Here is a 26,581-nt window from a genome sequence, read left to right on the forward strand (position 1 = left end):
TGATTGCAATACTCAAATTAAATCATGAAAAAAATGTTACTTAGGACCTTTTGAAAAGTTAAGCGAGAAATCTATTTTTATGATACATTGTCTAATTTAGTCACTAATGAAGAGGGCTTGGTAGTCATATGGCTACTGCTTCTGCCTCATACGCAGGAGGTCGTGGGTTCAATCCCAGGTCCGTTCCATTCTCCTACTTTGTATCTTTCTCTGTATTTCTCATGTTCTAGCAATCGCTAGAACTGGAAATGGACTTCCATACCGTTTCCATTACTATTCCTATACCTTCAACTTGAGTATTCTAACAGTAATCTGCTAGAATTGGAAATGAACTATGCAGCTCGTTTCCTACATCCAATTAGAAATTCCATCAGTTACCTTCTCCTATCTATCACATTGGCAGCTCGTTAACCAAGACGGACCTCTGCCTCTCCAACCTAACCCAAAAATTCCAACAAATTCCGCATGAACTCGTGGCAAGTGCAGAGGTATATTCGGCTTGCAGTGGGCGAGTGATTGCATCATCATTTCCTCCCCCTTCCCTACATTGACTTGCATTCTGACGTGACAGGCGCCAGTATGACCTATCAAATGAGATCACCAGTACTTGCACATTGAAGATGTGTGCTAGTCCCAAGCAAACATCTGTTGGTTCCTTGTGCAATAACAGCTGATCTGGTCATAATGGAGTAGCAACTACGAGCAGTCAATCAAGCTCAAGCTCAAGCTCGAGCTACATTGTCTAATTTAGTCACTAAATATAGTTTGTTTTTAAATTAAGAGTAATATTAAAAAGGGGTTTATATCTTCAAAAAAATATTATATTCCATTATTAGCTTCTTTAGTTGCGACCAGTTACGACCAAAACATTGTACTCTGCCTGCCTTAATAGGAATACTTAATATGAGTATATATGTATACATATGTTAAATCCAACCCTTAAAGACACTGAAAAAATCAATTCCGTCAAGAAAAGTTTTTGTTAGAAAACTTTTTCCCTTAAAAGTGCCCGGCTTGCGATGTATGGACGGTTTGTAGGGAATATAATCACCTATCTTGAGACAAAATTTCTTCCAAATCAAAAAGAGCGTTTTTTTGCAAATTGACTTTTATTTTTTAAAAATGGTTTTTTTAGTGTAGGGTTTTATTTAGAGTTTTTCAAAAAGTTTTATTAGAAAGTTTGAATGATTTTGCGACAGTCACTCATACAACACTTTTTTGTAGGAAGCGTCGTTTATCGATTATATCCATTTGAAAAAATCAGTAAAAACAAGTTTGACCCGTCATAAGACGAGTTTGAACAATCCCATTGAATTCCACCACTTAATTGTATCCTGACAGATACGTATTTCGACCTCAACAGTAAGGCCGTCTTCAGTGTCTTGTACTTGACTCGACTAAGTCGAGATTGAGTTGAGGTCGAAATACGTATCTGTCAGGATACAATTAAGTGGTGGAATTCAATGGGATTGTTCAAACTCGTCTTATGACAGGTGAAAACATTCCACTAAAAAGCTCAAAATAATTTTCTTATCAAGTTTGACCCTTTTCAAAAGATAGTCTGCATCAGATTTGGAAAACCTAAGTATGCACTTTTCTTTTTACAGCACCTTTTAAGTATTGACCAATAAATTGACAAAAAGTCAACTTAACAATAAGAACACTTGCAAGTTCCCAAAAAGTCCTATTTGGCTTCATGCATTTCTATTACATTTTTCGCATAACTTCTCAAAAGGACCTAAGTAACATTTTTTCATGAATTCTCGCTTAACTTTTCAAAAGCACCTAAGTAACATTTTTTTCATGAATTAATTTGAACACTGCAAATTGACTTTTATTTTTTAAATTGATTTTTTTTAGTGTAGGGTTTTATTTAGAGTTTTTCAAAAAGTTTTATTAGAAAGTTTGAATGATTTTGCGACAGTCACCCATACAACACTTTTTTGTAGTATAGTGAACAATAGTTTTCATGTTGTTCTGTTGATTGCAGTACTCAAATTAATTCATTAAAAAAATGTTACTAAGGCCCTTTTGAAAAGTTATGCGAGATTTATAGTACAGCAAAAAGCCATCTAGTAGAAAATCTAGATGGATTATTCCATTGCTGACAAACGTTCATTTCGAACCAAAAACCGCAAGTTGCTGGTTGATTTTTTTGTCATATACTCTGTCTCGCTCAAACCAACAGCGAATAATCTAACGACTACTTTCACGAACACTTTATTGTCAGATTTTCTGGATATGATACACTGCGCGGCGTTTGTAATGTTCTTAATGTTCTTAATGGGTACTTGCACAAAACTTCACGCGGCGAATGACTGTCGAAAGGTACGGCCGCGACAAACGATACACCGCAATGCTATTCATCCATAAGAATCAAGTAAACGGGGTGCAGAAAGCGCGGCGGTACCTTTCATGAAAGGTTCGCCGCGTGCAATTTTGAGAAAATCAGGCAATAAGGACCAGCCACTTTAATCGACCGTGTCCATTTAGCAAGTATGGTGTTGAATATAATCTGTAGATTAAAAAAACAGTTCAATAAAGTAAAAAAAAACTCAGCAAGTAACCGCACAATATTGAGTAAAACAAATTAAGTGTGTAGCATTTCCACATTCAATGAATAAATTTCGCACCGTGTATACTGACAGCATTAAAGTTTGTGTTGCTTCTTTCGTGCTTTATTGATGATGCTAACCTCTCAAGCAAAGCTTTCCAAAGCTTCAAATGTGGAACACGAAAACTAACACACGCGCTATAAGCCATTTTATAAAAAGCTCAAATGACAGGAGACCAAACACTAATATTTACATTTTTCAAGGAACATTTGCGAAAATAGAATGAAATGATGATGATGATGACGAATTGATGATGGTTTGCATGCAAATTTACCAAAACAAAGACCGAGCCGTCCACTCAAAATTTCGATCAGCTGATCAAATCTGTCTCGTAAAATGGCTTATAGAGACCGAAGCCGATGACTTTATCCGCTCGCATCAACACAGTTGTAAAAATTTCATCGTTGGAAATAAAATTCGCATTCGTACATGCTTTCTCGTGCGCTCGTTACGTTTGCTGCCATTTTTTTCCTGCTTTGGAAGGAAAGAAGATGCGTGTCATTGAGGCTAACTGCTTATTGGGTTGGGTGGTTTGGGTGGAATGATGGTGTAGTTTGGGCATTTGGGTGATTTGAACTTAACGTTCGTTTTCATACACCTCATTATTTCCATATTATGCGGCTTTTTTCCATTGATATTTATGTGAATTGTGTTGTTAATTTTCACAAATGTACTTGTACAATTCTCGCTTAACTCTTCAAAAGGTCTTAAGTAACATTTTTTTCATGAATTAATTTGAATAGCGCAATCATAAGCTTTCATATTGTTCTGTTGATTGCGCTATTCAAATTAATTCATGAAAAAAATGTTACTTAGGACCTTTTGAAAAGTTAAGCGAGAATTATTACACAAAGGCATGCAAAATCAATGTATGACATACAACTAGTTTTATTGAACTTTAATATTACATTGGTGAAAAAACACTACGTGGGAATCGGCCCTAAAACAATTGTAGACGCGCTGTCTGGACAGTTAATCCATATTGTATTTTATAATGTATTTTTAAAACGTGCCGCTGCGCTAATTATTGTACTATTTACCCACGATCGCATATTTGTAACATATGCATTTTTCCTTTCTCGTACAACAAAGTTGTACCGAAAGGCTATATGATTGCTCCAAAAAACTTTTGATAGAAGGCCCGGAGACCCATAGTGTTATATACCGATCTACTCAGCTCGACAAACTGAGGTGATGTCTGTTTTTTGTATGTATGTGTATGTGTACAAATTTTGTAGACACACGTTTTAGAACTTAGAATTATCCGATTTACTCGCAACAAGTTGCATTCGACAGGGAATTGTTTGCTATTGAAAATGGGCCCGATCATTGCTTTTCGGAATTATTGAAAAATCATTGTTTTTTCCCACAGGTCCCCCTTGAAAAAAAATCAAAAAACAATTGTTTTTGAATGGTGGCAAGGCAAAAATATTAAAAATGATCGAAAAAATGTGATCTATTCACCCAAAGAGCTTTTTTGACCTTTTTAAAGTGATTTTTTCAATATATTTTAAATGCACGAGAAAGGCATCATCACTGCTAGGTGGATTAATCTGGGTTTTTAGCAATCATATAGCTTTTCGGTACAACTTTGTTGTACGAGAAAGGAAAAAATGCATATGTTACAAATATGCGATCGTGCGATATTATTATTATTTATTCAGACTAAGGCCGAAGTGGCCTGTGCGGTATATAAGAGTCTTCTCCATTCGGCTCGGTCCATGGCTACACGTCGCCAACCACGCAGTCTACGGAGGGTCCGCAAGTCATCTTCCACCTGATCGATCCACCTTGCCCGCTGCGCACCTCGCCTTCTTGTGCCCGTCGGATCGTTGTCGAGAACCATTTTCACCGGGTTACTGTCCGACATTCTGGCTACGTGCCCGGCCCATCGCTCATTCGCCTCCTCCACGTACCGTCCGCCATCTGCACCCCACCATAGATGGTACGCAGCACTTTCCTTTCGAAAACTCCAAGTGCGCGTTGGTCCTCCACGAGCATCGTCCAGGTCTCGTGTCCGTAGAGGACTACCCGGATAAAAAATATCATTAAAATATCATATATTTTATTGTTACAACACCATTTAAAACATAATTTTTACCATTGAATATAATGGAATTTTGACAATAAAATCACATGAGAAATAATGGTTTTCCACGATAAAATGAATGGTAAATGGGACTTTTACAATTAAAAAGGGGGGTTGTTATGTATCTTTACAATAAAAAAATCGAAAATTTTCCATACAAAATTCGGAGCAAAACAATTGATTTTACGGTTCTTCAATGGAATGATTTCGAGCGACAAAACAATAGAAAACATTGTGTTTTAAATGTTTTCAATTACTGTTTCCATTGTTTTACAATAGAAATACAACAGGATTTAGAATACATTATACTCCAATATTACAATAAAAACACAATACAATTAATTGTTTTACAAATTATTTTATTTTCCTTCCGTTGTTTAGCATATCTTTAGACGAATCCAGCGCACTACTTCCAAAGTTGAGTGAGTTGCCTGTATCTGGAGAAAAATCCAACATCGGTTTGAAAAGCGTACTAACTTTGTTCCGAATAGACAATATACAATAGACCTGTGAAAAATGTAAATTATAAAAGAATGTCAGTTTTATTAGAAAAAATACGTCGAGAAGAAAAGAAAAAAATACCGGCATCAGTTCTTATTATATCCCGTTGGTGAGATTGGCCAATGGTAGCCACTGAACGATCTTGAATCAGTGGCCAGCAAGCAGCAGTATTTTATTTATCATAAGCTTTATTTCTGTAAAGGAACAAGGATACATGTTACCAGGCATGTCATCAGGTAGTATGATGATGAAATTTTCATTTATTTTTTGTTCGGAATGAACCACTGCGTTCATTATGTACATTGAACTTTTGTAGTACAGTAGACGTTCGGTAACTGCAAGTCATTTAACTGCAATTCGATAGTTGCAACAGTTTTGCAGTTATCGGATCGCTAAACTTCAAACTGGTGTCAAACTCATTGACAGCTGCATGGCGCTGCACATTTAGATGCACTTTTATTGCATCTGACGTCGATTGACAACCGTTTGACGTCTAGAATGCATTGCAGTTATCGAACTACATTCGTTAACTGAAAAGTAAACATTTTGCAGTTATCGAACGGCTACTGTATAAGATTACGATTACCGGTGATGAGTATAAACCGTTTGTCAGCGCAGTATCATTACTTGACACTTTACCGGTCGCTACTAAACGCGCTGCTAAAACAGTAGCGCAGCTGACAGGTGACCAAATAGACCAAATAACAGCGCTACTGTTTGATGAACTATCAAACGTCGAACGTCACCGATACGGAATGATAACCGAAAATAGTGACCGATGCGAAAAAGAGTGACTAATCTTAAATGACAGTACAGTATGCTCTAACGCACTTCAACACTTCAGATACTTACCACGGTACAGAAGCCATAGTGATCTACCGCTCGCCCAGCAGCAGAAACTATAATGAAAAAGACACTTTCTGCACCATACAGTTTCATTATTTTCATCTCTTCACTAATTATAAACAAAACTGTACACGCTCAAATTAATCCAGCCATTCTCCGAGTAAAATGATAAGCAAAAGTTTTTGTTCCCTTTAATTTTTTTTAATCAAATTTGTATTGCATAATATTTTTAGACATGCAACAAGACCTGCAATATGAAAATATATACTTGAGAATCGGTATAACATTTTTATTTATTTAACAAACACAGCTATTGTAATTTTATTGTTTTCAATTGTTATTTCATCAATATAATAAATCCATGAAATATTCCAAAATATATTAATTCAATAACATTAGACGGATTTCCAGATCATCCAAACCGAATACTTTTAAAATTTGTTTAGTTTCTGGATGAGCAATACTAAACATAAGCGAACAATAAAAATATAATAGAATATATCGGAAACATTTAAACATATTGTTATTTTAATGTACGTACAATAAAGATCTTTTACAACCGTGAACATTTTACAATAAGCATACAATAGTTTGTATTGTTTTCCACACAATCTATTGTATTTCAATGGGTTATGTCATACTGGTTACTGTAAATTTTTATCCGGGTACCGGTCTAATTAGCGTTTTGTAGATTGTCAGTTTGGTACGGCGGCGAACTCTATTCGATCGGAGCGTCTTGCGGAGTCCAAAGTACGTACGATTTCCAGCCACTATGCGTCTCCGAATTTCTCTGCTGGTGTCATTTTCGGCAGTCACCAGTGAGCCCAAGTACACAAATTCTTCTACCACCTCGATTTCGTCACCACCGATGCAAACTCGCGGTGGGTGGCTCACATTGTCTTCTCTTGAACCTCTGCCTATCATGTACTTCGTCTTCGACGTGTTGATGACTAGTCCGATCCGCTTAGCTTCCCTCTTCAGTCTGATGTAGGCTTCCTCCATCTTCTCAAAGTTACGTGCCATAATATCTATGTCGTCGGCGAAACCAAATAGCTGGACGGACTTATTGAAAATTGTACCACTCGTGTTAATCCCTGCTCTTCGTATTACCCTTCCAAAGCGATGTTGAATAGCAAACACGAAAGACCATCACCTTGCCGTAACCCTCTGCGGGTTTCGAAGGGACTCGAGAATGCCCCTGAAACTCGAACTACGCACATCACCCGATCCATCGTCGCTTTGATCAACCGTGTCAGTTTATCCGGAAAACCGTGTTCGTGCATTAGCTGCCATAGCTGGTCCCGATCGATTGTATCATATGCGGCTTTGAAGTCGATGAATAGATGATGTGTGGGCACGTTGTATTCGCGGCATTTCTGCAGTACTTGGCGAATGGCGAACACCTGGTCCGTGGTGGAGCGTTCGCCCATAAACCCGCCTGGTACTGCCCCACGAACTCCCTTGCAGTTGGTGCTAGTCGACGGCATAAAATTTGGGAGAGTACCTTGTAGGCGGCGTTCAGCAATGTGATTGCGCGGTAGTTGCTACAATCCAGCTTATCGCCCTTTTGTAGATGGGACACACGACACCTTCCATCCACTCCTGCGGCAAAACTTCCTCCTCCCAAATCTTGGTAATGACCCAGTGCAGCGCTCTAGCCAGTGCCTCACCACCGTGTTTAAATAGCTCTCCTGGTAGTTGGTCAACCCCAGGGGCTTTGTTGTTCTTCAGTCGGCCAATCTCCTCCTGGATTTCCTGGAGATCCGGAGCCGGTAGAATTATGTCCTGCGCGCGTTCTCCCAGGTCCATCACCATACCGCCATCTTCGTCTGCCACATCGCCATTCAGGTGTTCTTCGTAGTGCTGCCGCCACCTTTGGATCACCTCACGCTCGTTCGTAAGAAGGTTCCCGTTTATGTCCTTACACATATCAGGCTGTGGCATGTGGCCCTTACGTGAACGATTCAACTTCTCATAGAACTTTCGTGTGTTATTAGCGCGGTACAGTTGCTCCGTTTCTTCACGGTCTCGATCTTCCTGCTGGCGGAAAATCGAGTTTTGTCTGTTCCGCGCCTGTTTATATCGTGCCTCGTTTGCCCTCGTGCGGTGTTGCGACAATCTCGCCCATGCTGCATTCTTCTCTTCTACTAACTGCTCACATTCGCCGTCATACCAGTCGTTTCTCTGATCCGTGGGCACCGTTCCTAGTGCAGCGATTGCGGTGCTACCAATGGCGGATCGAATATCTCTCCAGCCATCTTCAAGAGACGCTGCGCCTAGCTGCTCTTCCGTTGGAAGTGCCACTTCCAGCTGCTGCGCGTATTCTTGGGCTAGTCTACCATCTTGTAGCCGCCCAATGTTAAGCCGCGGCGTCCGACTTCGACGCGTGTTGTACACCGTCGAGAGTTTTGAGCGCAGGCATACTGCAACGAGGTAGTGGTCGGATTCAATATTCGCACTGCGGTAAGTGCGGACGTTCGTGATTTCGGAGAAGAATTTACCGTCGATTAGAACGTGGTCGATTTGGTTTTCCGTTTCTTGGTTAGGTGATCTCCATGTGGCCTTGTGGATATTTTTGCGGGGAAAGAAGGTGCTTCGGACTACCATTCCGCGGGAGGCTGCGAAGTTTATGCATCGTTGGCCGTTATCATTCGATACGGTGTGCAGACTATCCGGCCCGATGACCGGTCTATACATTTCCTCCCTTCCTACCTGTGCGTTCATGTCACCGATGACGATTTTAACGTCCCGCAGTGGGCATCCATCGTATGTCTGCTCCAGCTGTGCGTAGAACGCTTCTTTCTCGTCGTCGGGTCTCCCTTCGTGTGGGCAGTGCACGTTGATGATGCTATAGTTGAAGAAACGGCCTTTAATCCTCAGCTTGCACATCCTTGCGTTGATTGTCTGCCACCCAATCACGCGTTGGCGCATCTTACCCAGCACTATGAAGCCAGTTCCCAGCTCGTTGATGGTGCCACAGCTTTGGTAGAAGGTAGTCGCTCGATGCCCGCTTTTCCACACTTTCTGTCCTGTCCAGCAAATCTCCTGCAGCGCCACGACGTCGAAGTTGCGGGGATGTAATTCATCGTAGATCATCCTGTCGCAACCTGCGAAACCTAGCGACTTGCAATTCCATGTTCCAAGCTTCCAATCGTGATCCTGTATTCGTCGCCTAGGTCTTTGCCGATTATATCGAGTCGCATTATCTCTTATATTGTTCGTAATTTTGGTTATCCAGGCGGCTTATTGGGCCTGCGCAAACCTCCTGTCTCGTCGGAGGGCCGTCGTGTCAGGGCTGTTTAGCGTCCCACCTAACACCAGGACTTGGGCTTGTGCGCTTTGAGCGGCACACGGTCGCTTTGGTGGGGCCTACTTGCGGATACATGCAGCTTTTTATAGAGGTTTAACAGGGCCCACTGTCAAACCCCACCACATCCTAGGCAAGCCCCACAACTCGCAGATGGCCTGGGGAGGGATCGTCAAGCCCTTGGACATAGTCCCTGCTGCCCGCAATCGTGCGATAGTACAATGATTAGCGATAGTAAATACAATGATTAGCGCAACGGCGCGTTTTGAAAAATACATATGGATTAAAATTCGATATGTTTCCAACTTTTCTGATTCCCACGTAGTGTTTTTTCACCAATGTAATATTAAAGTTCAATAATACTACATAGTTGTATGTCATACATTGATTTTGCATCCCTTTGTGTAATAATTGTACAAGTACATTTGTGAAAATGAAACCAACAATTCACATAAATATAAATGAATAATATGGAAATAAGGAGGTGTATGAAAACGAACGTTATGTTCAAATCACCCATATGCCCAAACTACACCATCATTCCACCCAAACCAACCAAACCACCCAAACCAAAAAGCAGTTAGCCTTAATGACACGCCTCTTCTTTCCTTCCAAAGCATGAAACAAAATGGCAGCAAACGTAACGAGCGCATGAGAAAGCATGTACGTAGGTATGCGATTTTTATTTCCAACGATGAAACTTTTACAGCTGTGTGGATGCGAGCGGATGAAGTCATCGGCTTCGGGTCTCTAGCGCGTGTGTGTTCGTCCATTAGTTTTCGTGTTCCACATTTGAAGCTTTGGAAAACTTTGCTTGAGAGGTTAGCATCATCAATAAAGCACGAAAGAAGCAACACAAACATTCATGCTGTCAGTTATATACACGGTGCGAAATTCATTCACCGCATGCAGAAATGCTACACCCTTAATTTGTTTTACTCAATATTGTGCGGTTACTTGCTAAGTTTTTTTAAAACTTTATTAAAGTGTTATTTTAATCTCCAGATTATGTTCAACACCGTACTTGCTAAATGGACACGGTCGGTTAAAGTAGCTGTTCCTTAAATAGTTCGTTTAAGTAGTCGCTAGATTATTCGCTGTTGGTTTGAGCGAGACAGAGTATATGTCAAAAAAAATTAACCAGCAATCTGCGGTGTATTGTTCGAAATGTACTATAGATCTCGCATAATTTATCAAAAGGACCTAAGTAACATTTTTTTCATGAATTAATTTGAGTACTGCAATCAACAGAACAACATGAAAGCTATTGATTGCAGTATTCAAATTAATTCATAAAAAAAATGTTACTTACGTCCTTTTGAAAAGTTAAGCGAGAATTCATGAAAAAATTTTACTTAGGTCCTTTTGAAAAGTTATGCGGGAAATGTAATAAAATGCGTAAAGCCAAAATAGAACTTTTTGGGAACTTGCAAGTGTTCTGATTGTTTAAGTTGACTTTTTGTAAATTTATTGGTCAATATTTAAGAAGTGCAGTTAAAAGAAAAGTGCATACTTAGTTTTTTCAAATTTGATTCAGACTATCTTTTGAAAAGGGTCAAACTTGTTTTTACTGATTTTTTCAAATGGATATAATCGAAAAACGACCCTTCCTACAAAAAAGTGTTGTAGAGTAGAGTGGGGCAAGAGTGCGCGTGGGGTAAGAGTACGTTTTCGATTTTTTAAGTAATAAAAAAAGATAAACTAGCAGCACTGCATCAGTTTCACAGGTATTCTGGTCAACTATTATCATGTGTAATTGTGAACGATTTGAATAAACAACAAGGGAGATATGGAGTTAGATTACTTTTTGGTCATTTTGCTAAAAATAATTGGGTTTCCGCAACTAGTATTTCATTACCATATATACGTTCAATTAGATGAGCATTATACCATTTCAATAACCTATTATATAGAGTACTTTATGGTACAGAACACCAATCGGTTTGGTTTTCCAAGAAGTCAAAACCATTACTTGAATAAATTTTGGGACTGTGGGGTAAAAGTACGCAGGAACCGGTGGGGCAAGAGTACGCATATAAATCTTCAAGTTATGACGTCAAACCCGTATTTCCGGCTGAAATAAGACTTCTTCCAAAGCGTAAAGATCCACAACTAAGAAAAAAAGGACAGAATTCGAAATTATCACAAGTTTTTAGGATAAGTTGAAGTAATTCGGTGTTAGAAAGGACTTAGCGATTAAAGCACTGAAGCGAAATAATGAAATTGTATTAGGACTTGTTGTACACCTAAACATAGTACGAAAACACAATTTCATCTTAATGGTAATTTCATTTAATCAAAAGATACATTCATAAATTACGCAACGTTTAGCTGGGAGGGATTGGGAGATGTATGACGATACATATAATTTTTAGAGGATTCATACAAAAAGTGTAAGATAGGGCGGAGGGGTGATGAAATAGCCAAATTTTACGTTACGTGATTGGTGGACTTTCTTTAAGGAAAATTCCTTTGTATACGCCATGCGAAACCTGATAAATATTTTTACATCTATAGTTTTTGTATATACAAATAAAAAAGATTTTTCGTATGAAAGTGCACATTTTTAGGACCCCCTCCCCCTTTAAGAGTTACGTAATCTTTAAACATTCCCTAAAATATGCTCATTAAACATCAATTAAATGTTATTAACTCTTATTTGTGTAATATATACTTAAAGCACATGATTGGATAAATGCGTACTCTTACCCCACCCGATGCGCACTTTTACCCCACCGGTGGGGTAAGAGTGCGTTTTTCACTTGTCTTGCAATAAGGGTTCTACTAAAACGAATCTCAATAATTTCAATATTTTTTCCACTGGGTAACATAAAGGAAGAGTATATGAATCATCGACACCAGAGTGTAAAATAATCGAAATTTTTTAGTGAAGACCATTTTTCTTCATTTGTCAGTTCACTTCCGACACATTCATAGTCGGCTCTGGACAGTCAATATTCAGTTGAATATTAGTCATTGAATATTTATGCACATTTTACAAATTGATAAATTATCTGAAATCTGAACACGTTTCAAATGAGTAAAGTGATTTATCACACAGGACTGAATCCGATTTTCATCCGCGAGGCACTTTTAGTGGTAAACATCAACATAAACAATGCTAATTATGTTTTTCTCTGCACATAGTAAACACATTCAGTGACAGTCGAAAGAATGAGTTCGTGGAGTAGTCGTCTGACTATGTCATTCTATGTTTTGAATATTCATGCGATGTTTGTCAAAATTCGGACCGAAGTTGCTTCATGAAGATGAATATTTTAAGCTCTGATCGACACTGATTTGATATGCAGAATCTTGCTTCATAAGGGCTACATGATCGATTGAAAACTAAGTGCGTACTCTTGCCCCACTCTACTCTATGGGTGACTATCGCAAAATCAGTCAAACTTTCTAATAAAACTTTTTGATAAACTCAAAATTGAACCCTACACTAAAAAAAATCGATTTAAAAAATTAAAAGTCGATTTGCAAAAAAAACGCCCTTTTCGATTTGGACGAAATTTTGTCTCAAGATAGGTGATTATGTTCCCTACCAACCGTCCATACATCGCAAGCTGGGCACTTTGAAGGGAAAAAAAATTTCTAACAAAAACTTTTTCTTGGCGGAATTGATTTTTTCAGTGTCTTTAAGGGGTGGATTTAACATATGTATACATAATACAGTAATATCCCGATTTTGTCACCCCCCTGGTGAATTTTGGGGTGATAAAACAGGGTATGTGACAAAATTGGAAAAAAAATATTTTCATTTTTTTTAAATTCATTCCACAAATATGAATCATTTTATGCCTTGGAAAGGCAAAATGCGTGAACGGTACCCGTTATTTCTTGTCGAAATTGCTTACAGAATATTTCCCAGGTACTCAGAAGTCGTTCGTAATAAACTTCAGGCGGTGAAAGTTATTTCATGAAAATCAATGTTGTTTTTGGTATTATTTACGAAAATAAAAAGAATGACAAATTTTTTTGGGGTGACAAAATCGGGTCGAAAACGTGACAAAATAGGGACGTGATAAAATCGGGTCGAAAACGTGATAAAATCGGGGGTAGACAAAATCGGGGGTAGACAAAATCGGGGGTAGACAAAATCGGGGAGTGACAAAATCGGGTCAGTACTGTATACTCATATTAAGTATTCCTGTACAGTCAGGCAGACATGGTACTCTGGTCGGTACTGGTACTTTTGGTCGTAACTGGTCGCAACTAAAGAAGCTAATAATGGAATATAATTTTTTTTTTTGAAGATATAAACCCCTTCTTAATATTACTCTTAATTTAAAAACAAACTATATTTAGTGACTAAATGTATCATAAAAATAGATTTGCTTGGGGTTCTATAACGATGGCTTTCATTGGTTTAATTTCAGATGAAAATACACTGAAAATAATTCCGACAAGAAAAAGTTTTTGTTAGAAAAACTTTTTTTCCTTAAGAGTGCCCAGCTTGCGATGTATGGATGGTTGGTAGGGAACATAATCACCTATCTTGAGACAAAATTTCATTTAAATAAAAAAGGGCGTTTTTTCGCAAATCGACTTTAAAATTTTTAAACTGATTTTTTTCAGTGTAGGGCTCAATTTGGATTGTTTCCGATATTTTCACTAGAAAGTTTGACTGATTTTGCGATGGGCACCCATGCAACACTTTTTTGTGGGATGCGTCGTTTTTCTATTATATCCATTTGAAAATATTAGCAAAAAAAATTCAGCTCTTTTCAAAGGATAGTCTAGATTAAATTTGGAAAAACATTTTTGTTTTCATTTAGGATCATCTGGTGATTTTTCATTTCTCATTTTTCATTTCTTACTTCTTACTTTTCACTCCTCACTTCGCACTTCTCACGTCTCACTTTTCACTTCTCACTGCTCACATCGGCCCATAGGGGAAAGAAATGGCAGAAATGACGCTTAACTTTTAAAAAGAACATATGTCACCTTTTTTTCATGAATTGATTTGTGTACTGCAATCAAAAGCTATCATATTGGTCTGTTGATCGCAATATTAAAATTCATTCATGAAAATTAGAAATACTAGAATAAGAGATCGGCGAAGACGCCATCTTGTTTCCAATCGAACCGTCAAAAGCGGTTCCAATTCGACTTGTTTACTTTTTGCTTCCATAAGAAGAATGCAAAAAGTTCAAGTGCTGCCAGTATTATTTTGACGATTTCATGCATTTTCATACGTTGCCATTTCTACAGTTTTTCACTCCGCCGGTCTCTGGTTATAGGGTTGCTAATGAAAATATGTTTCTTAGGTCATTTTGAAAAATAAACGAGAATTTTCAGTGTATACATGAAATCTTAAAATAGGTACTTTTAACTCATTAATGGGTTTCTATGTTTCTTTGTGAAGTTTTTTCTTCCGTGTAAGCTGTGTATTCTATGCTGTCAGTGTGCCGGTTTCGAATAAATTGTGTCTTGGGAGAACATAACCTAGAAAATCGATAGCTTATTTGTTACGAAATAATGATGTCTCATCACTCTTTGAATATTTACTATTTTTTGAGAAGTGCCATCATTATGAAACTCAATAGTGAACAAGAAGAAAACATTCCCCATCGAATGCAACTTGTTGTAGCAAAATCGATTCAGGTTTAGTACTAGAAAAATTGGCTAATGTTTCAATGTGCACACACATACGCACACACACACACACGGACACACACACGGACAGACAGACATTTGCTCAGTTTGTCGAGCTGAATCGAATAGTATATAATACTATGGGTCTACAAGCGCTCTATAAAAAGTACGTTTTGGGAGTGAAATGAAAGCCTTTCTGGTACAACTTTGTTGTACGAGAAAGGCAAAAATCAAAATTTTCAACGTCTGTTGTCTGTGATTTTTTTCATCAAATGCTGTGTCTGGTTGTCTAAGGTTGTCACTGGTTTTGTTTTCTGATAGTAAAAAAGAATTGAAGTGTCACATATTTTATTTTTTTGTGAGAATTTCCCCATGTGCTGCGTCTGGTTGGCTAGTCACCGGACAGACAAACAGGGCTATTATATAGGGGAACTGTTCCGATTTCCATCTCACTGTACATATATTCATCTCATCGCAAAACAGAGGAATACAGCACCAATCTTGTCGCTTCTTTTTGCTAACATGCGTGCTCACTGCTGAAAAAAATCACGAAAATAAATAACAAATCAAATACCTTTTCATTGCTTTGTTTTTCATGGGATGGAAATGGGAGCTATGAGATGAAGTGCCGAACCGTTCCCCTATGATGATGGATGATGGATGATGGATTTTAAAGATTTACAGGGGTTAGGCAAAATGATTGAGATAGGCAAAATTTGGCCCAAATTCAAATCCTTATAACTTTTTTGAAAAATTGATGAAATTGGACAAAATCGGAAGCATTCAACGGCAAATTTAGTCAAAATTTAGGAACATGCACGGTCACGAATACTGGCCACCGGACACCGGAGATGTTCCGGATTTTCGGAGGCCATGTCAAAAACACATTTTTTCTGCCGCTCGTATTTTTGTGTGGTTTGAAGTTACATCGATAAACACTATTTTCCTATAGAAACTAGATCTTATTGAAAACTGAATGCGGGCGGTTGCGCTAAGATACGTTGAAAAACATCCGAGATATGGCCATTTCAGTAAACCTGGTTCCGGATACTATGGTCAATTATGTATATCCTTCCAATCACGTATATATTACCCGGTACCATATCAATATTGTTATCAAACTTCAAGATTTTTCATGAAGATGCTTCAGGAAGCATATTCAGGACGATCAGTTGCCCTGACCGCACTGTAGTAGGCTCAAGGTGCCCCGGGGGAAGTGACCAATTTGAAAAACATTCAGAACCCTATCAATATGGGTATCAAACTTAAAGATTTTTCATGGAGATGCTTCAGGAAGCATATTCAGGACGATCAGTTGCCCTGACCACTCTGTAGTAGGTTCCAGGTGCCCCGGGGGAAGTGGCCAATTTTAAAAACGTTCAGAACCCTACCAATATGGGTATCAAACTTCAAGATTTTTCGAGGTGATACTTCTAAATGCATTTTAGAACCAGCAGCTGTCATGACCCCTCCATGGGCGTAGCCAGGATTTCGAGAAGGGGGGGGAGCAACTTTTTTGGTCTTCTAAATCGTAGTTTTATAGTAGTTTTATAAAAACACATGAATATTAACACATGAAACCAAATCGAAACAATAATGTTTAAAACAATAATGGATTTAAAAATGCGTGATTTATTGCTCATCAGATATTTTTAAATAAAGTTAGGAAAATATTAACGAACTTAGTATTCAGAAAGAATATAAAATCGGCTATAACAATTATTATAAAAATCCTGCATTCTTCCATAAATTTAAGAAAACTAGAACCATACATCTGAATTTCAAAACAAATCCTCTCTGAAATAATATTTATTATAAAATAGGCAGAAAAATCAATATGCAAGCTTTATCCAGGAATTCCTTCGACAATTGCTCCTGGCATTCTATCCGAAATTCTATCAGGGATTCTTCGGCAGTGTCTTCAGGAATTCCACCATAAATTTTGCCGGGAATTGATCCGAAAATTCCACCATTATTTACTCCAAGAAATTCCATAAAATTTTCCGTGAATTGTGTTGAAAATTTCAAAGAATTTCTCCAGGAATTCCACCGGAAATTTATACAGAAATTATACCGAAAATGAAATCAACAATGGAATTTTCGGAGGAATTCCTAGATTAATTCGCAATGAAATCCTGAAAGAATTCCGGTGGAAACTTCAAGATTTCCACTGGTAGATCCTCCAGGAGTTTCTCCGAAAATTTCTCCTGGAATTCTTCCAGGAGTTCCACCGGCATTTCCACCAAGAATTTCTTGGTGGCTTCGGGAATTATTCCGGTAGTTCTATCGGCAGTTCCTCTGAAAATTCTTCCGGGAATTTCGGCAGAATTTGAATTTATTTAGGCTTCTTCAGGAATTTATATAGATTTTCCACCAGAAGCTCCTCCGAGAATTTCTCTGCGAGCTCCTCAGTGAATTCTCCGGGAGGTTCTCTGATGATGATGATGGTCTAGCTACAAACCCCAACAAAGGTTTCAGCTAGACGAGATTTGTCTATAAGATGAATTCTCTTATTTCCGAGAATGCTTCTGGTAGTTTCCCCGGGGTTCCTTTGGAAATTCTCCCGGGAGTTTCTTCAGAAATTATTCCAGAAAATTCTTTCGAGAGCTCCTCCGGGAATTCCACGAGCAATTCATCCGGGAGTTTCTCCGGAAATTCCTCCGGGAGTTCCACCAGAAGCTATTCCAGGAAATTATTCAGGCTTTTTTCAGGAAATCATTTAGGCTTTCTTCAGAAATTAAGCTGGAAACTCCTCCCGAAGTTCTTCCGATAGTTTCTCTGGGAGTTCATCCGGGAGGTCCTCTAGGAATTCTTCTAGGAGTTCCTCCTGAAATTCCTCCGGGAGTTCTTACGGGAGCTCCTCCGGCAGTTCCTTCGGGAATTCCTCCGGGAGATCCACCAGCAGTTTCTACGAGAATCCCTCCGGGAGTTTCACTGGCAGTTTCTCAGGGTGTTTCTCTGAAAAGGAACTCAAAGGAACCCAAACACGCAGAAAAAACTACGTTAAAAACAAACATATTCTAGGTAAATCGCAACATAAATTCAGTTTGTTCTGGCATCAAAAATAAATATGTTTGGATCAAACATATTGTTGCATTTGAAGCGAACGAAAACTTTTTATTGAACCAAATGTGCGTTTCAAGTTGTTTCAAACAGCTAAATGTTTGAAGCAAACATGGATATTATTGTTTTGGTTTGACCACTCATAATATTTTCTTATCAATTCTACCAATTTTCATATTCTGGTAGCATTTGACCATTGACGAATACATAGACGGAGTGGTGGCCATTTTTTCGGGCACCACTATATACCCCTGGGGAGTGACGGATTACAATTATTACAATCACTCGACCATTGAGAAGCCCCTCAATTCAAATCACGTCAGTTTGACAACAGTTGTCATTTCCATTTTTGTTTACCTCCTGTTTCTGATTCAAAAATCAATTCGGCATCACCATTTCAAAAGGGCGGAACTGACAATTGTAAACAAATCTAGTTTTCATTGTAATTAGAAATAAAACATCAAAATTAATAATCTAAATCAATATGTTTCATAAAAATATCTATAATACTATATCCGCACTACGATTGATTGAATAACATGTTATTCGCGCTTTGGTGTTATTCGGCCAATAACATGTTTTTCGAAGGTAATATTCCCATACATTTCTGGCAGCCGAATAACACCTTTGAAAAACATGTTATTGCGAATAACATGATACAACTGATCGAATTTGCTGCTCGACTGAAGGCCGAAGGCCCTGCGCATGTTTTCTAGCATTCAAGTGGAATGTCATTTCGTGAGTCCAATTCAAGCATAATTTTTCATAACGACGTATGTAACAAAAGTAAACAAAACGGGGTTTTTAATACAACGTGACAATCACACGCGGCTTTATTATCAATTTCCCACCTTATCGGCCGCGACGATTTGAAATCGTCGCAAAACAAATTGACGCCAAAATCGTCGCCAGCAGAAATGGCAATAAGATCTGTCAAATCAACTGTGAACAAAATTTTATATACTCAATAATCACATTATTTCCCAAAATTGAGCCCTGTTTTTAATGCAGATTGACATTATTTTTTAATAAAACTAACATAATTTTAGAATAAAGATGTTGGCGACGATTTTGATAGTGCCTAAAAAATGGTCGGCGCGTTTTGTTACCAAGGAAACAGACAATATATAATACGCATCGATTTTACTGATTTCAGATCTTAAAATTCTCGCTTAACTTTTCAAAAGGACCTAAGTAACATTTTTTTCATTATTTAATTTGAATAGTGCAATCAGCAGACCAATATGAAAGCTTTTGATTGCCGTACTCAAATTTATTCATGAAAAATATGTTACTTAGGTCCTTTTGAAAAGTTAAGCGAGAATTCTTTAATTTAATCTTTTTGCGAATCGACGTATGTAAAAATTTCTATTTTTGAAGTCTCACTGTTACATACGTCGCTTTAACATATGGGAACTAAGAGCGACCTATGTAACAAAAAAATCAAAACAAAACAAAACTGCAGTTGCGTCAATCGTGCACTATGGAAAACCGACCAATGTACACCGACGTACGTGTAGCATACCGGTGTATGTATAATTTTATCGTTTTTCACAATGAATTTGAATGAACTGGGCTTTACTGTGAAGCACGCTTATTACGTGTCTTGTAATGATGCATGCCAGCGTAAAAAAGTATTGAAAAAAGATTTAGTTTTAAAACAGTTTTAGAAAAAGTTTTGCCAACTTTCAGCAGAGGATTTCTCGAATCCTCATATTTGTTACATACGTCGTTATGAAAAATTATGCTTGAATTGGATTTCACGGAACGTCATTCTTGATTTGAACCGGTGCCAGCGAAAGTGGTACATAAACCATTTTTGTCAATTTTGAGTTTTTTACACAAACGGCTTCTATTTGCAAAGATCTAGTAAGAGAATAACGAAAAAGTGATTTTTGGCAACTAAATCTGGAGATATGCACATTTTATTTTCTGGTATATATCACAATGGCCATTTCGTTGCCAGAAAAAGTGGTACATGTACAGTTCCACCTACTAAAATCAGTCTATTTAAAAAAAAATTCAGCAACATGACTGTTTTCACAACAGATTTTATTCCTATTTCGAATTTCAAGATAGTTTACTGTCGTTTAGAATGATTTTAAAAATGTACATGTACCACTTTTACTATCAACGTTTTACGGTTTCTGTTTCCTTTTGTTCCCATTAATAGTGGTACATGTACAATTTGTTCTAATAAACTTGAACTTTGTCATAAAATTCGCTTATTTTTCATTACTATCTTTAGGCACATCAGTCATAACATGTTGGTACAGTTTAATTGCAAAAAAATTCAAATATGAATTTATTATTCGATGTTTTTGGGAAAATGCGTCTCCTGAAAAATTTACTCAATGTAACATGTACCACTTTCGCTGGCATCGGTTCATTTGTTGTTTAGCTTTCGTGTTTTTCTCAACAGCCGTTGCTAATAAAAATTTGTGGAAAGGGCAGTAAACCACACAAAAATTAAAATACGGAGCAGAACTGGCCCCGAACATTAGTGAAGACAAAGTGAAAAACTAGGAAAACAACGTATGGGTACGAGTATACTGTGCCTGAATCAGACCGTGAGTTTTGGACATTTCCAGGCCGAGAAAAATGTTGCGCAGCAAGAACCATCCGAAGGCGATGTTTCGCGAGATTTTCAGTACGAATTCGATGGTACCCAGGAAGTGATGATGATTATAGACATGCCCCAAAAGTACCGGATGCGATGCGATCATGGGAGAAATAAACGGTTACTGTTTAGTACATTCATGTAAATTGTTATAAACTGTGTTAGTTGCTACAGTAAGAAAAAGCTTTGACACCGAAACAGAAACACAACTTGGCTATTTCTTGTGAGAATAGTTACTAACTACTCTACTAATCTAAATTGATAAACAAAACTAAAGTAAAATTAAATCAAAATTGAAATTAAAATTAGGTTGATTTAAATCTTAATTTGGTTTCAATTAAAATGAGCAAATATAAACTACAATGAAATTGTTTTTAAAATTAGAAATTGAGTTTTTATAGATTAAAAATAATATTAAATAAAATTGAAGAAAATTTTTATGTGAGTTGAATTAAAACTAAATTGAAATTAAATAAAGCTTAAATTAAAATGAATTGCAATTAAATGTAAGTTAAGAAAAACCTAATCTGAAATAGACTTGGGAATAAATTTAAACAAATTGATTCTGTTTTTCAATTAAATTGAAATAAATTCAAAATAAATTGAATTAAATTTAAGTTGAATGATTTTAAACAAATTTTGTTAAAATAAAAGTTCAATCAAGCCGGAATAAATATAAATTCCTTCATTTCTACTATATTGGTCTAACGGAGGGGTGGAAACAAAAGATATTTTAGTTACTAGATAAATATTGTCGCTGTCGTCGCTGTCCGGAACATCTTTTGCTTGCGAGGATAGGGGAGCTAAATGTCAAAGAAGGAAAATCCATACGATTTGACAACTTGGTACCCAACATGTTCCGGACAGCAGAACAAAGGGAACCGAAGCGATAATCTTTATCTAGTAATTAAAATATCTTTTGTGGAAACTTAATTAAAATAAAACAATATTTTATAATAACTGGGTGAGTATGTAGTTGAAAGATTGTTCGATGCGATTTGATCCATTTCCCGGCCTACCGATAACTACTGATTTTTCTGCAGCCAGGCTACCGATTCATCAAAAAATAATCTGGTCACCCTACTGTGAACTGCTGTAAACAGCTCAAATGCTACTCCCACTCGGAATTCAGTAAAGTAAAGTCGCGATCGCAAGACGAAAAAACCGAGCGAATATCATACATCCACCGTCGGAAATACCCAACGTGAAGCTCCCACATCGGAGGACAAATGGCAAGCAACCACCCTGTGACATGGATCGACACGAAAACCTGGAGAAACAACGCCTTGAATACCAACGTCACTTGAAAGCCAGCCGGTAAGTAATTGCACTATAAACTCTGCGCTATTTTCATACTTACATTTCCTGTTATTTTAGCCTGATGAACATGGCAAACCTCCGAAAAACCCAAAGTGTCCAACGAACACTTGGCAATGCCCGCAACCAGTAAAGCCAGTGGTCGTCAGATGAACATTCGGACTGCTCCATATACTGAACCTATCACCAATGTGGTCCCCACAACGCGCATAGAGTGAGCAAAATCTCGTCAGCAAATCGACAGCTGCCCAGCAAATCGGAACACTCTCGGATGATGGACAATCGGCAGCACATGAACATCCACAGCTCAAGGGCGGATTCGCAATAGAAAGTCCCTATTATGGACCACCTTGGTAAAGACTCAGGGTGGCCATTGAACCAGGAAACAGACGGGAAATTGAAGTCATCGGCAAAAAAAGCGGAAAGACCCGGAAATTTCATGCCGGGAAAAATAAATTCTCGTTAAGTAATATTCGAAATTCTTCAACGTTTGTAATGAAGTTCAACTTCATAAGAAAATGATTTATTCTTTAATGCTCATTCCTCAGGCGCATTCAAAATGAATTATTTGATTTTAGTACATGGTATTTGTGAGGTACAAAAATTAAATAGATCTTCCTCAGATCCATTTTGAGTTCTTCTTTTTCTTATTGGCATTACATCCCCACACTGGGACAGAGCCGCCTCGCAGCTTAGTGTTCATTAAGCACTTCCACAGTTATTAACTGCGAGGTTTCTAAGCCAAGTTACCATTTTTGCATTCGTATATCATGAGGCTAACACGATGATACTCTTATGCCCAGGGAAGTCGATATAATTTACAATCCGAGAATTGCCTAGACCGGCACCGGGAATCGAACCCAGCCACCCTCAGCATGGTCTTGCTTAGTAACCGCGCGTCTTACCGCACGGCTAAGGAGGGCCCCTTTTTGAGTTATTACTAGATTATTTTGATTGCAGTTTCGAGTGACATCATAAATATTTTGTCAAATATCGAAATACTCGTTGTTTTGAATAAATGTATTTAACTCTAAATTATTTCTATAGTGTTCAAGACTTCTATTATTTGATTGTTATTTTAAATTGCAATAAAAATTATTATGATGAGACTATACACTGTTTTATTACTCCATTACTAAGTTCTCTAAGTAAAAACATCAATTTAATTTATAAGAGAGAATTGTGTCTTTCCTTCTTTCCCCACAGCTTCATCAAATTCTCAGGAAGGTATCATGATTCCAGTTGAAAATCGAATTTCGAAGTCACAAAAACCGATTTTATTCGAGTTTAACTTATAGCGCATCATTGCGCAACTGGTGCACATTGTTCGCAACCAGATGTGCTGTGCAGCGCACCAGATGCGCAGTAATGAACTTGCGACTAATAGGAGAAAAATTGATTGTCGTGAGTTAAAAAAAATCGATTTTGACCTGCACATATGATATTCTCAAATAAGAACAGTCTGAATAAGATTAAACTGAGGGCTAAACATTCAAAATGTTCGGCTATATTTTAAGATACTATAGGTTTTTACTGCTATCTGTAAACATCATGCTCTAAAAAGGAACTGGCATGCAATGTCCATTGGCTCTGTCAGAAACTTACGAAAGTTTTGCAACTAAGAATCAAACGAATAGTAATTATGTGCTAATGTGGAACTTGAAATTAAAAAAAAAGACTGGAATTAACCAGTAAATCAGTGAACGATGCAAATTTGACGAGTGTTGTGTCTGTGCACACTCCATAGCACATGCGCCTAGAACGATTGACGTCGCTAACCGCACGGCCACTAAGCCCACAATTTGAAATTTTGAAGCCAAAACTTGAAATTTTGAATGTGAATATGCTCTCATTTTTTATCTAGAAAGTGATAATATTCAATTTCAATGATAAAAAGAAAAGTTGTGAATAGCTCTTCCCAAAAGAAAAACTTCTTTATTGGTAATTGTACATATATTACGTAAACTATTTTTATGAGTTTTTCGAACCCAACTCCTTCATCTAAGTTTTTTTTTCATATACATGTTTTTCAGTTATATAATGCGTAAGAGAACGACAGACCACCCCTCCCCCCTAAGTGCTTACGTAATATGTAGTATGGCCTTCAACGTGCTTTAACTATCTAGAATTTGTTCAAAAAATTTGAAAATAAAATAAAACCATTTTTTAGAAACATTATACTGCCATTCTATACATAATTGTCCCATGTTACCTTTGAAGAAAAATCTCAAACTCGAGTCAATTTGTCCCACTGAAAAAATGAAGTTGTTGTTTGATGATAAAAGAGAATGAAAACCGAATAAATAATTAGTAATTCGTTTTATGTTCTGGAAAAGTTTTGCCTACGCTCATAATATTTCAAAAATATTTGTTAAATTTCAAGATCCAATTGATTCTGAAATTGGTGGGACAAATTGATTCGAGTTTGGATTTTTTCATCAACGGTAACATGGGACAATTATGCATAGAACGGCTGTGGCAAACGAGATCTTGTTTCCTACTTATATCTCTATTTCTCCTATTCCTGAGACTCCTATAAATAGTGATCTTACCAGCAAAGAACAAATTGTACTTCTTTTGAAAAAAGTTATCAACCGCGCTGCCGATCTCTAATTCCGTTCCCGAACGCCTGTCTCTCACATTCAATTTCCTTCTCGCAGCCTTGAAGTCAGCATTATCCTTCGAACATTTATCTTTAATTCAATTCCGACATTTTGGGATCCATCATCAAATGCTCGAATTTGCTCAGTCATGTTCTCATATGGTGTCGTATATGTGTTTTATAGGATAGATCATATTTTCCTGCATGAACCGTGCATAATTATCGCGAGAGCTGTAACAAATCATTAATGATTAGGTTAAAATGTCATGCCAGTTATGGAATATTAACAATTTACCTGTGTTGTTTGTATAAGGGTGGTAGTACGACTCCCTGCCGTTCCTTGAGCTGTACCAATCGCCTTTCTTTTCCTTATTCACTGCCACATTCCTCTTCGGTGCCAGTAGTTTCAGATGAATTATCTCCATCCTTCACTGCCTTTTTTTCTTTTCCGGTGATGCAATATTGAATACTTCTAGAAATTGCGTTATCCAACTCAGGCAGCTCCAACGACTTGATTCCCTTTCGCTATTAACGGGTAGGAGATGGTTTCCGAATTTACTGGAATCATTGGAATCTTTATGGCTGCTTTGTTTATAATATTTATGAAGTTCAAGGAAAACATTTCTGTCGATCGAGGTAGTTTTCGATTACCACGATTCCTACGGTGAAGTCTTTCTGCCTTGGAGTCGTCGGTTTCATGGATCTGGGATTATTGAAATAAATATGTAAATGTACTTCGAATATATTAATTAAGCCATATTACTTACACGGAAGAAATAAACGGATCGATCGCAGCCAGATGGAAGATGATTTGCGGACCCTCTGCGTCCGCCGACTGTGTGGCTGGTGACGCTCAATTCGAACGGGATGGAGACAAGTGTGATGACGGGTTTCTGCGGAATGAGTTGCAATAAAGAAGCCTGAAACAAAATACAAATTAATCATTGTTTTATCATTCCAAGAACAAAATACTTACATTTGTTACGGCCCCACGTTTGTTAAAAAGGGTTCAGCAGCAGATTCTACACCCCGCACAAAGAAACATATTAATTTTCAAGCAGAATAATATTTATTTTTGCACGATTCACAACCGAAACGACGACGCAAGGTGAGGGAGAAAAACAAACAGACAAACTGTCAAAACGTTGAGAGGGGTAAGTCAGCGCTCGTAAAATAAATATTTATGTAATTCGTCACCCACGAGGGGTATTTTCTTCAAAATGAAGAAGAAGACATGGTGCCCGATTTTCTGATGGCTTTGTACCGGACATTTCGGTCTATGTATTCGTCAATGATTTGACTACCAGCTTTCACAATTTCAAACGTTCATATTTCATTTACTTACCTTTCTGTACCTGAAAAACATTCTTATCATCAATTTGGAAGCAAGAAAACATATGATTACACTCTTGCTCCTGCTCCTCTGCTGATTTCCAATCCGAATTTCCAATTTCCAATCTGGTTCCGATCCGAACTCGAGTTCAAAGGCGAGCGAGGGGCTGCCCACTAGTATATGTATAAAACAAACGGGGATTAAATTTGGTTTTAAAAATAAATATGTTTGATTCAAACCTGGAGGAAGTTCCTGGAGGTATTACCGGAGAATTTCTTGGAAAAACTCCTGGAAGAACTCCCGGAGGAACTCCTACAAGCACTTCCGGAGGAATTCCCACATGGAAGTCCTGAAATAATTCTTAGAGAAGTTCCTAAAGGAATTTCCGAAAAAATATCTGAAGGAATTCCCAGAAAAATACCAGGAGAAATTAATGCAGAAATTCCCAGATGAAATCCTGAAAGTATTCCCAGATGAATTGCTGAAGAAAATCCCTGCGGATTGTTCCGAAGAAATTTCTGGAAGAACTCTTGGCAGATATCCGAGTAAATTCCGAGTGAAGTCCGAAACTTCCGCGGAAAATCTCCCGGAGAAATTCCTGAAGGAATTCCTGGAGAAGTACCTGAAAACACTCCCGAAAAAATACCTGTAAGAATTTCTGGGGAAATACTTGGACGAATT

The 26,581-nt window shown here is 37.7% G+C and overlaps 2 long non-coding RNA genes across 2 annotated transcripts; both read right to left on the reverse strand.

Moving 5' to 3' along the window:
* Positions 1 to 5,073: 5,073 nt before the first annotated feature.
* On the reverse strand, positions 5,074 to 6,243 carry LOC134218084 (uncharacterized). Its single transcript, XR_009981246.1, has 3 exons — positions 6,058 to 6,243; positions 5,287 to 5,399; positions 5,074 to 5,211 (listed from the first exon to the last, which is right to left on the reverse strand). It is a non-coding gene; the product is annotated as an uncharacterized LOC134218084 (long non-coding RNA).
* Positions 6,244 to 23,878: 17,635 nt separating this feature from the next.
* LOC134218086 (uncharacterized) lies at positions 23,879 to 25,680 on the reverse strand. Its single transcript, XR_009981247.1, has 4 exons — positions 25,544 to 25,680; positions 25,335 to 25,487; positions 24,863 to 25,270; positions 23,879 to 24,798 (listed from the first exon to the last, which is right to left on the reverse strand). It is a non-coding gene; the product is annotated as an uncharacterized LOC134218086 (long non-coding RNA).
* Between the last annotated feature and the right edge of the window lie 901 nt (positions 25,681 to 26,581).

Source organism: Armigeres subalbatus, chromosome 2 (genome assembly GCF_024139115.2).
Source record: "Armigeres subalbatus isolate Guangzhou_Male chromosome 2, GZ_Asu_2, whole genome shotgun sequence".
Lineage (NCBI taxonomy): Eukaryota > Metazoa > Arthropoda > Insecta > Diptera > Culicidae > Armigeres > Armigeres subalbatus.